Genomic DNA, 13,395 nt, shown 5'->3' with positions numbered 1-13,395 from the left:
ATAAATTAAGAGAAACTTGATGATAACAAAACACCCTAAAAATACAAATTTAAAAGGTAGTAGATAAAACATATAAGAGCTACAATATTTACTGAAAATTGGACAAGACAAAGTGTACAAATATTTGCTCACAATCATTATCAATGTGCTCCTCTAGTCTGAGCAGATAAATCTATTTCCTTGATTGTCTGGATTTCTTCCCAAGCTTCCTGTTGTTCTCTTCTATCTAATTCTGGAGTTGTCTGTGGAATTCAAGTTCATCAGCTTCTGAGAGATCTAGCATTCCTTGCATTTCCAGAAGAGTTTCATTGCTAGAAATGCTCAGCTAGTCCTCTAATATGAAGAATCTCCTTACTCCTTTATCATCCATGAATTCCATCAGCCAATAGGGCCTTAGATGCACTCTACTTCCTGTGTAAGGAATAGTTAGAGTTTTTGGGAGTGCATCTTTAGCTCTTACACTCCTCAGTTTTTCAATCTTCTTTAGAACTAGTCTTCTAGCAGTCACATTGAATCCAAAGTTCTTCTTGAAGGATGAATAGACCTTTATCAGTACATATGGGCTTTCTTGAAGAATCATGTGAAGTGGCCATGTTATCTCTTTTCCTCCCTTATACCTGAATACTAGCCTTTCAAGTAGATTTCAGTAAGCATCAATCCCTCTAATTTCTTCCAATTCATCCAGATAGAGGTTTAGATCAGAGAATTCCTTCATATCACAGATGTACATTATATCTCCCTTGTTGACTTTGGGTTGAGCTTTGGTTAGGGACTTGGATATGAGAGTTGAGGGCTTCACTTTCTTGATTGCTCTAAGCTTTGTTTTCTTTGGCTTCTTGAATAGAGGAATGTTTAACTCAGTAATTGGTAGACTATCCCAGTCTATTGGCTCATCCTTTGGAATGATAGGTTCACCATGGAAGCTCTTGAATGGATCTACCTTGAATTCCTCATGTACCATAGAGGGCATGGATGTTTGAGATGTAGTAGTAGATTGTTTGGGAATGTAGTCTTCCAATTCCTCATCACTGAAGTCCAATTTTCTTTTAGCTTGAAGCTTGTATCTGAATTTTCTTTTCTGTCGAGGTGCATCTTGCATTTTATGATCCTTAGATTCAGCAATTTCAGATGGTTGTTCAGGAATCTCTTTTGTGGTCTTCACAGCTTGCAGCTTGGCCAAGATAGCAGCTTGCTCCTTCTTTTGTTTAAGTTTCTTTGCATCTAGAGCAACTTGCTTCTTTTCTTGCCTTAATCTTTCTTTCTCTTCTCTTTTTGCTTCTACAAACTGAGGGTGTCCAGCTACCACACAGATTTCTTTACCATTTCTGAAAACCTTGGCAATTCTTCTTTTCAGTACTGAATCAGCTGGATATTTGTAAAATGCTATTGATCTTGACAATAGCTTCTTCTCATCTGGCCTTGGTATCTCATACACTGTATCCAAAGGATTTTTGTCTGAAAGCTTTGTATAGTTCACTTTTGGCTTTATTATCAGATTTTCCTTTGGAGATTTGATGCAGGATGTTTAGCCTTTTCCAGATAATTCATACTCATTTCATTCACAAGGATTTTCTTGACTTGGGAGTGATGAATGACTGTTTTGTCTGGATTCTCAATTGGACCCAATTTCTTTTGAATATTTTCATCAATTTTCTTCCAGTCTATTGGACTCAATTGCTTCTTCTCAGCTGCTTTCAAATTGGCTGCTGCTTCATTGATTAGATCAATGCTATATTTAGCAGGTGGCTTTGTAAAAGCAATTGCTGGCATAATTGCTTTACTTACTTGAATATTGAGCCCTTTCTGCTCACCCTCACTCCTTGAATTCTCTTGACTGATTGGGACATTTGAGATTTCTTTCTCCCCCTTTTTGTTATCAGCAAGTTGAGTAGAGGAAGAAGTATGTGCAGCCACTAGCTTTTGAAGCAAGTCTGTTTGTTGTGCTTGGTGTAGGTGAATTGTTGTAAGAGAAGCTTTCATAGCAAACATCCTTTTATTCAGGGAATCCACCTTGGTAGCAAGATCTGAGTTCTTCCTTAGCTGTCTTTTAATGTCCACCATTGTTGTTTCTGGAAGTCTAGCTTCCAATCTCTCAGAGATGTCCTTCTTGAGTTCATCAACCTCATTTTTGATGGTAGTGACACCTTGACTGTGTTGATAGCCTTGAATTTGCTGTAGTTAGAGAGAAGCAAAGTGTGCTTGAAGAAGCTTCTTGGTGCTAGCATTATTGGATGATTGAAGAGCAGACTGTGTTTGACTAGTAAGTTGGATGAGGGTGGTCTTGAAATGATGTTCATCACATTTCTTGGAGAATTCCCATGATGGCATTCCTAATCTGGAACTAGGGCCTACTTCTCCTCCTATGTCCAATGGATCTCCTTCACTATCTTCACCCTCATCTCCAAAGAACTCTTCTGAACCACCAGTCTCATAGTCAATGTCACTAGCTGTAGAAGGCATGGTTGTGATTGCATCTTTTGCTCTTTGCATAGACTGTGTGGTGTGCACCAGATTCAGCATCCTTTCTGCATTGTCAATGCCCTGTCCAGCTAGAAGTTGATATGTTAGAACAGGGTGAGTAAATGTCTCATCATCCAAGGAGGTGGAATCTATAACAACTTGACTTTGCTGAGATAGTCCCTCCCTGTCTGCATCCTGGACATTCATTAACTCACTTGCAATGAGCTCCACCCTTATTTCTCCTGTACCTGCATTTCTCTCATTATCTCTCTTTTCTTGCATCAAGGGCTCCCCTTGGCTTCCCACCCTCACACCCTCACCTTCACCATCTAAGGTGGGACTCATCTCACTCACTTTTTCCAGTCCTGAAGAAATGGACTACATAAATTCACTATTTTCCTCTCCTTTTTCCTGGGAGCAACCCAGACTCTCACTCAATTCACTACCTTCCCTCAATCCTAAAAGTGATTGTACAATTACTAAGTCATCTGCACTTGTGACTATTGTTGAGCTTTGAAGTTGTGCAGAGACTCCCGACAGATGAGAACTATCCATCGGGATAGTAATTTGACTATCCGACGGATGACTGCTGTTAGGCACATCCATCGGGATACAATCACCACTTGACGGATGAACAATATCCATTGAGAGAGTAGAAATGAATGAGTTGGGAGTGGAGACTATTGTAGACTCTGTGCAGATTGATGAAAATTTTGGCATAGAAGTCTCAACAGTCTCAGAAAGAAATGGCAAGTGAGCCAACAAGTCATCTAGAAGATGATGCTCACTTGCATGGATTTTTGGCTTCTCCAACAGAGTTAAAGATGGAGAATTTGGTTGAGATGTATGAATTATATCTACATCCAATGAGTGTGTGGGAGAATTTGGTGTTTGAGGTGTTTCATTTTGTACAGATTTTGGTTGTTACTCCACATTTGTTGGAGACACATTAATATGAATTTGAGATGGTGTAGTGACTGGGTCTTTAGCTCCAGTTTGTACTGTGTGTGTGCCCTGTGCATCCCCAAGGGTTTTAGATTTCTTCTTTCTAGTGTAAGTTTGTGGTGAACTGGTGTCACTACCCCTTTTGTTCAGTGCTCCTGGTTGGGAGCTTGTTTCAATAGTAACATCCTTTTGGGAGGATGAAACTAGAATTGAGCTTTTATCCTTATTAACAACCACAGTTTGTTGGGAAACTGTGGTATGGCTAGGTTGGGGTACACTCTTCTCACCATCCTTATTCTTAGGGCTTCTTTGATTTTCACCATGTCCCTCACCTTTCTTACCCATATTCACACTCCCCTCTTTTTGTTTAGTAGATTTTACAATTGGCATCTTTTGAGAAACACCAGAGAGGGCTTTCTTGATTTTGTTTTTGGAACTTTTGTTTTGGTAGCTTGGGTAGGCATCTGTTTGGTCATTGACACAGATGCCATTGCTACACTAGAAGGCAAAGAAATGTGTGAGGTTGGAAGAGTGGAGATAGTAGAAATTACCTCACTTACCTGAGGTGCCTCCATTACTGGAAAGTAGAAGAGGGGCGCCTCTTTGTGGTGATCTGCTCTATTAAGATCTGCAATAATTCTTCTTTCTTGAACCCAACGATTCAGCTTGTTGGTTGGTTTCTCAATCACAATATCCTCAATGAGGTGGTTAGCAAACATCATGAAAAATCTAGCATAATACACACTCTTACCCCTCTAATTGAGATCCCCTAACTTATACCCTAACTCAAACAAGACTAAATCACTGAAATTGAAATACTTATCAGTAACTAGCATGTAAAGCATGTTAAGCATAGAGATGTTAACAGAGTCAAAGTTACTAATCTTACCAGAAAACACCTTAGTTACCACATCACACATATATCTCCATTCTTTCCTAAGACCCAACCTTCTAATTTCACTTAATTTAGAAGTAGTCAGTGCATAACCTATGGAGTTTAGCATGTTAACTATATCAGTGTCTGTGTGTGGAGTAGTAACAGTATTATCAGGAATTTTGAAGCATGCTTTGACAATATCACTATTAACACAAATCTGTTTACCTTTAAGAGTGAAAGTGATGGTCTTGTCAGTTGAGTTGTACTTTGCAGTTGTCCATATCTCCTCTACAACCTCGTAGTAGATGGTGGGAGATTCCAGCATAACATAGTTGAGTTTACAGCTTCTCACAAAATCCATCATTTTGTGGTAGTTACTGGACTGTTGAATCTCTTTGTTCAGTAGAGCTGTGAAGTTGTTTTTCTCATAGATGTATCCAGTTTGAGACATGATTTTGACGACCGGTGCCATTGTTAGAGATTGAAATTACAGAGAGAGGGAGTGATTGCTTTTGAGGAAGAAAGAGGTTAGAGCAGATGAATTGAGAGTGATAAAAGAAAAGAAATGAAAATGAATTTTGATTTTATACTCTCTTAAAAATAAACTGACAAATGTAATAAAGAACCAATCAAAATAGCCCAAAATAGCCGTTTAAATTAAAATAAACTGTCAAAATTCTATCAATCATCCGTCGAAATATACTTACAGACTGTAAGTAAACTCGATGAATGATGTTCAAATAATTAACGACTATGATTTGGACAACTCGACGGATAAGGATAAATCATTTTATCCGTCGGGTTATTAAAATAGTCCAGAAAAATAATTAATTTATAGATATTCTATACTGACGGATGATCAGACTCAATGGATAATGATCATCCGTCGGGATGTAAATTTTGACTTAACTAAAATTTCATCCAAAGCTGAAAAATCAATTAAATTTCTGGCTGCATTGTAACTTGCAAAAATATCTGAAATAATTCAAGAATAATTAAGCATACCTAACTCACTTACCAACCCTGAAAAGGTGGATTCATCCAGTGGCTAGGTAAATATATCTGCAAGCTGCTTTTCACTTGGAACAAAATGAAGTTCCACCGTACCATTCATTACATGCTCCCTAATAAAGTGGTACTTGATGTCTATGTGCTTTGTCCTTGAGTGTTGTACTGGATTATCAGTAATGATAATTGCACTTGTGTTATCATAGAAAATAGGAATTCTTTCCACTTGCAGCCCATAGTCTAGCAATTGGTTTTTCATCCACAAAATATGTGCACAGCAACTGCCAGCAGCAATATATTCAGCTTCTGCTGTAGAAGTAGAAACTGAATTTTACTTTTTACTGAACCAGGACACTAGCTTATTTCCTAGAAATTGACAGGTTCCTGTTGTACTTTTTCTATCAATTCTACAACCCGCATAATCTGCATCTGAATAACCAGTTAGATCAAAACCAGAATCTCTAGGGTACCAAATACCAAGTTTTGGTGTACCTTTGAGATATCTGAAAATTCTCTTAATAGCAATTAAGTGAGATTCTCTAGGATCAGCTTGAAATCTAGCACAGAGACATGTAGCAAACATTATATCTGGCATACTAGCTGTTAAGTATAGAAGTGAGCCAACCATACCTCTATAACTTGAAATATCCACAGACTTTTCAGTAGTGTTTAATTCAAGTTTAGTTGTAGTGGCCATGGGAGTTTTTGCAGATGTGCAATCCATTAGTTCAAACTTCTTTAAAAGATCATAAATGTATTTAGTTTAACTAATAAATATTCCATCACTAACTTGCTTAACTTGTAAACCAAGAAAGTAAGTTAGTTCTCCAATCATGCTCATTTCATACTTATTTTGCATCAATTTGGCAAACTTTTTGTAAAGTTTTTCATCTGTAGAGCCAAATATAATATCATCTACATAAATTTGAACAAGTATGCTAGAGCCATTAACATTTCTAAAGAATAAAGTTTTGTCTACAATACCTCTACTGAAGTGATTCTCTAAAAGAAACTTTGACAAAGTGTCATACCAAGCTTTAGGTGCTTGCTTCAATCCATAAAGTGCTTTCAGAAGATAATATACATGATCAGGTAGATTTGGATCTTCAAAACCAGGAGGCTGACTTACATAGACTTCCTCCTCCAAATCCCCATTCAGAAAGGCACTTTTGACATCCATTTGATAGACCTTGAAATTGGCATGAGCTGCATAGGCTAGGAAAATTCTGATGGCTTCTAATCTTGCAACAGGAGCAAAGGTTTCATGAATTCCCTCGTATTGACAATAGCCCTTAGGCAACCAATCTAGCTTTATTCCTTATAACTATTCCATTTTCATCCATCTTGTTTCTGAATACCCACTTGGTGTCAATTGAATTCTTTCCTTTAGGCTTGGGTACCAGCTTCCAAACATTATTCCTTTCAAATTGGTTTAGCTCTTTCTACATAGCTAAAATCCAATCAGGATCCAACAGAGCTTCTTCTACCTTCTTTGGTTCTTCCTTGGAAAGGAAGCTGTTGTACAGACATTCTTCTTGAGTTTCTTTCCTTTTCTAAACTCTAGAAGATGCATCACCAATAATTAGCTCATAGGGGTGATCTCTTGTCCATTTTCTCTGTTGAGGTAGATTTGCTCTAGATGAAGAGGCCTCATTGTTGTCTTGATGTGTGACTGAGTTTTGTTTATTAGAAACTCCCCCTGAGTTTGTGAATCTTTGATTTGAGAAAGGGGGACTTTCTATGAGTGATCTACCTTGACTTTCAGCTTCTCTCAATGACCCGACGGATGATGCACTTTGTGTTCCGACGGATGAGGCTGGTTGTCTCCCGACGGATTAGGCAGATTGTCTCCCGACGGATGAAGCATTTTGTAACTCGATGGATGTTGAGTTATGAGCTTCATTAGTTGTAGATTTTTCTGCATTATCCTTAGTTGTAGTTTCTTGATCACTTTCATCATCACTAATCATCTCCACATTATCAAATTTGAGGCTCTCATGGAAATCTCCATCTTGCAGTCCTTCAATCTTTTTGTCATCAAACACAACATGTATTGATTCTACAACAATGTTGGTTCTTAGATTGTAGATTCTATATGCCTTTCCCACAACATATCCAACAAAAATTCCTTCATCTGCTTTAGCATCAAACTTCCCATGATGATCAGTTTGATTTTTCAAGATGTAACATTTGCAACCAAAGACATGAAGAAAATTTAGAGTTGGTTTCCTGTTCTTGAACAATTGGTAGGGAGTCATGCACTTTGCTTGATTCACCAAAGAGATATTTTGAGTGTAGAAGGCAGTGTTCATAGCTTCAGCCCAAAAATATGTTGGTAACTTTGATTCTTCAAGCATTGTTCTTGCAGCTTCAATTAGAGATCTGTTCTTTCTTTCCACTACCCCATTCTGTTGTGGAGTTCTTGCTGCAGAAAATTCATGCATAATCCCAATTTCTTCACAAAAAGATCTCATCACAGAATTTTTGAACTCAGTTCTATTGTCACTCCTGATTCTTCTTACTTTAAAATCAGGATGATTGTTGACTTGCCTTATGTGATTGATGATGATTTCACTAGCTTCATCTTTAGACTTTAGGAAACATGTCTAGGAGAACTTTGAGAAATCATCCACAATTACCAGGAAAAATCTTTTCCTTGAGATGGATAACACATTGACTTATCCAAACAAATCCATGTGTAGCAGTTGCAAACGTTCTTCAATTGTTGAATCAAACTTCTTTCTGAATGATGCTTTGATTTGCTTTCCCTTTTGGAAAGCATCACATAATCCATATTTTGTAAACTCCACTTGAGGGATACCTCTTACCAGTTCTTTCTTGACAAGCTCATTCATGGTCTTGAAGTTTAGATGGGACAACTTCTTGTGCCATAACCAACTTTCATCTTGACTTGCTTTACTGAGAAGGCAAGTGACAGATTCTGCATTTGATGAGTTGAAGTCAGCCAAATAGACATTCCCATTTCTCACTCCAGTGAGAACCACTTTGTTGCTTCTTTTGTTTGTCACAACACAGGCTACTGAATTGAATGTTACTTTGTTGCCCTTATCACAAAACTGGATGATACTCTACAAATTATGCTTGAGACCATCCACTAGGGAAACCTCTTCAATGATGATATTGTCTTTAGAAATCAAGCCATATCCCATAGTAAAACCTTTGTTGTCATCTCCAAAAGTAATACTTGGGTCAGCTCTTTCCTTGAATCCAGTGAGCAGGGTAGAATCTCCAGTCATGTGCCTTGAGCACCCACTATCCAGATACCACAGATTCCTTCTGTTTCCCTGCACACATAAAAATCAAATCAAGTTAATTTTGGTACCCAAGTTTCCATGGGTCCTGCCTTGTTATCTTTCTTCTTTGGTTTCTTAGGTTTAATCTCATTAGACTTGAGAATTTATGATTCATCCGTAGTCATATGAGTTGGACCTTTGAAACCAGTCATTTGAACAGAATTATCATGCATATTTTGATTAACAGGAAAAGACATGCTACTTGCAAACATGTTATTCCAGTAAGGCATGCTAAATGGCTTTTGAGGCATACTAAATGCAGCATAGTAAGGATTAGGTGCAAATGGCATAGTAGCAAATTGTGCATTCATATTCTGAGCAGACATAGCATTCATAGGCATGGTAGGCATGGCATTCATGTTGGGAAAATAAGGAGGTACAGTCATGGAAGTAGGCATGGCAATTTTGCAATTAACAGACAAATGATTAATACTACCACACTTAACACAGATTTTTCTAGGAGCATATTTATCAGGTGTGTAGTTGTTATGTTTGTTAATTCCTACTTTCCCATTTCTATTATTCTTCTTTTTAGCATATGTTTTAACTTCAATCTTTTCTAATCTGTCATTCAATTGCTTGATGGACAGATGACCAACATTGACCTTCTTTTCTTTCTTGACTTGACTTGACTCTCCTGGAACAAAATTCTTGGTGACAGATCCATATTTCTCATTTAACTTGGCTATCTTGGCTTTGCACACTGGTTTACTCACAGCCAACGGATGTGGCTCTCTTTCACTCGATGGATAATCATTTTAATTATCCGACGGATGATCTTCATCATCCGTCGAGTCCACACTAGTAGAGTGTCCTTCAACCAAATTGGGCTCCATCTTCTCCTTTCTTTTCTTCCAGGATGCATCACAGAAGGACTCAATTCCTTGAACTTTAGTGATTTGAGCATGGACATCTCTAGATGATTTCCATGCCTTGATCACTTCTTGTTCATGATCAAGCTGCTTCTTCAAAATTTCTTCTTTCTTCAAGGACTCAGTTAATTCCTCCTTAGCAATCTTACACTCAATTCTTAATTTCTCAAATTCAATGAACTGAGACTCTAGCACATTGTTCCTCTCACTAAAAAACAAATTGTTTTCTTTAATTTTAGCATTTTCTTTGGTGAGAGACTTAAGAGTAACACGCAAGTGATATAATTCTGTGGATATATCATTAATTGCATCATTACACTCATCTTTAGTTAAATGTGCTAGGTTTGTGGTGATTACCTGATTACTTGAAGAACTTGTTTCCGTCTCATCAGACTTGGCCATCGGGGCTAGGTTGACATAGCCTGTATCTTCATCTTCATCTAGTCCAGTAGCTTCCCAGTCATTTTCTTGTATTATGAAAGCCCTTTTCTTTTGCTTGAGCAACTCAAAGTACTTCTGTTTATAATCAACAGGCTCAAACTTTTTCTTGGAATCTGACTTTCTGCATTCATTTGCAAAATGACCATCTAAGCCATATTTGAAACATTTAAATTTTGATTTATCCACCATGTTTCCATTTGGCTTAGTAGCTCCAAAGTTCTTTTTGAACTTGAGCTTGGCAAAACTTCTGGATAAGAATGTTAAGTGTTCATCAATATCATCCATGTCATCTTGACTCAATGGATCTTCATTATCAGTTACCAACCCTTTGCCCTTGCTTTCACAGACCTTTAATATAGATTCAACAACTTCTACCTTCATCTCCTTCTCTTTCTCTAACTCAACAACCAGTGCAATGGACCCTCCTTTCTTTCTTCATTTCTCCATCCTTTCATCTTGCTCTATTTCAAGCTCATAAATCTTCAGAATGCCATACAGTCTCTCTAGGGTAAACTCCTTGTATTCTTGTGAATTTCTCAAGGAGACTGTCATTGGTTTCCATTCTTTTGGAAGGGATCTCATGAATTTGAGGTTAGAGTCTTTAGTTTGGTAGACTCTTCCATGCAGCTTCAGAGCATTTAGTAGCTTTTGAAATCTACTAAAGATATCAGTGAGAGTTTCACCTTCTTCACAGTGGAAATGCTCATATTGCTGAATTAGTAACCGCATCTTATTTTCTCTAACTTGTTCAGTGCCATCACAGATTATTTGAATAGTGTCCCAAACTTCCTTGGTTGTCTTGCAGTTAATGATGTTATCAAACATGTCACCATCAACTCCATTGAATAGAATATTCATGGCCTTCTTGTCTTTCCTGACTTGTTCAATATCAGGGTCTAACCATTCATGCCTTGGTTTGGGAACTGATGGCTCAATTCCAGTTCCAGCTCTCATTGGTACATGAGGACCTCTTTCTATGCAATCCACATAGGCCTCATCTTGAGAGAAAAGATGAAGATGCATTTTCACTTTCCAATGTTGATAATTGTCTTTGTCCAGAAAAGGAATTTTGACTCCAACATCCTTCTTGTTCATTTTGCTGTTTGTTTTGATCTTTACACTCTTTGTACTTCAAGAGCTGGCTCTGATACCAATTGTTAGTCCCTAAAAATATAACAAGAATTACAGAAGGGGGTTGAATGTAATTCTAGGAACTTTTTAAGATTTATGAAAATGTTCTAACTCAATATATATATAAGTGTTTTGAATTGCAGAGTGCGGAATAAGAAATTAAGTAAATCAAACACAAAGTAATAAAAACACAAGTCTTTAAAACTTTCTGGTGGATTTGATAGTATCCAACAGAAATATATATATATATATATATATATATATATATATATATCGATTTGAGAACTCTGTGAAGCTCAAATTGGTTCACAGCTGCTTTACAAGTGAACAAACAAACTACAAAGAAATTCTTAACAGTTACAGCTTTTTCTATTTCTCTTCTAAAAGTGTTTGCTTAGTTATTTGTTCTACTAGCTACACTTGGTTTATATATCACCAAGTTTACATGGTAATAAGACAGGATAATAAGACAAAACCTATCAAGTCAAACTCTATGCTGCTTCACTACTCTATTCCAGCATATTTGAAAATCTTCATAACTTGCATGGAAATGGTAATGCTTCTTTGTTCTCAATTTCATGTTAAACAGGCTGCCACATTCCTTTTGCAAACACCCAACGCATGTGACTGTGTTGTCACTGTCAACAGATATTTGAATTGATCATCCGTCGGGTACATGCTTGTTATCCGTCGGGTAGCTTTGTTAATCATCCTTCGGGTAGCTTTGTTGATCATCCGTCGGGTAGCTATCTGACACTTAACTCCTTTTCACTTATGCAGAATTACAAGACACCTCATATTTATAATTAATCAACCTATTCTGCATATCTAATAGTAGTCAACATGACCCATATGCTACTACAGAATCTATACAAAGTTGTTTACAGAAATATGCTACAATACTTATTATTACATAAGCTACTCACTTGATGGATGTCAAATCATCATCCGTCGGGACTATATTGAATCATCCGTCGGGACTATATTTAATCATCCATCGGGACTATATTTAATCATCCGCCGGGACTATATTTAATCATCCGTCGAGTGCTACAATATTCACTAAGTTAAATCTACCAAGGTGTTTTGTTAATATAATCATTAAGTTCACAACATATTCCCAACAGTCTCATTGACAAATTCTCAGGATTACAAAGAGTTCACCTTGGAGAGACTGTATGGCATCCTGAAAACTTATGAGCTTGAAATAGAGTACGATGAAAGGATGGAGAAAGGAAGGAAGAAAGGAGGGTCCGTTGCACTAGTTGCTGAGTTAGAAAAGGAGAAAGAGATGAAGGTAGAAGCTGTTGAATCTACATCAAAGGTCTGTGAAAGCAAGGGTAAAGGGCTGGTAGCTGAAAATGAAGCATAGTTGAGTCAAGATGACATGGATGATATAGATGAGCATTTAGCATTCTTATCCAGAAAATTTTCCAAAACTCAAATTCAAGAAGAACTTTGGAGCTTCTAAGCCAAATAGAAACATGGTGGATAAATCCAAATTCAAGTGTTTCAAATGTGGCTTAGCTGGTCATTTTGCTAATGAGTGTAGAAAGTATGATTCTAGCAAAAAGAAGTTTGAGCCTGTTGATTATAAGAAAAAATACTTTGAGTTTCCCAAACAAAAAGAAAGGGATTTCATTACACAGGAGAATGACTGGGCTGCAGATGGATTGGATGAAGATGAAGAAACAAGCTATGTCAATCTAGCCCTAATGGCCAAGTCAGATAGAACAGAGACAAGTTCATCAAAAAATCAGGTAATCACAACTAACCTAGCACATTTATCTAAAAATGAGTGTAATGATGCAATAAATGACATGTCTACTGAATTATACCACCTGCGTGTTACACTTTAGTCCCTCACTAAGGAAAATGCTAAAATTAAAGAAAACAATTTGTTTTAAGTGAGAGGAACAATGTGCTAGAGTCTCAATTAATTGAATTTGAAAAATTAAGGATTGAATGCAAGATTACTAAAGATGAACTAACCGAGTCCTTAAAAGAAAGATGAGATTTTAAGAAAGCAGCTTGAACGAGAACAAGAGGTAATTAAAGCATGGAAATCATCTAGAGATGTCCATGCTCAGATTACTAAGTTCAAGGTATAGAATCTTTTTGTGATACAGCCTGGAAAAAGAGTAAGGAGAAACTGGAATCCAATCTGAAAGATGGTAACCTGACATATGTTGAGTTGATGGATGATGAGGAACATCCGTCGGATGAGAAACATGATCATCCGTAGAGTCAAACAAAGTCAGTTAGCAAATCTCAGTTAATCAAGCTTAATGAAAAGTATGGATCAGTTTCTAAAAACTTTGTTCCAAGATAATCAAGTCAAGTTAGA

This window comes from Apium graveolens, chromosome 7 (assembly GCF_009905375.1).
Source record: "Apium graveolens cultivar Ventura chromosome 7, ASM990537v1, whole genome shotgun sequence".
In the NCBI taxonomy this organism is placed as follows: domain Eukaryota; kingdom Viridiplantae; phylum Streptophyta; class Magnoliopsida; order Apiales; family Apiaceae; genus Apium; species Apium graveolens.
The sequence above is the reverse complement of the archived record's forward strand: the minus strand, read 5'-3'. Positions refer to the sequence as shown.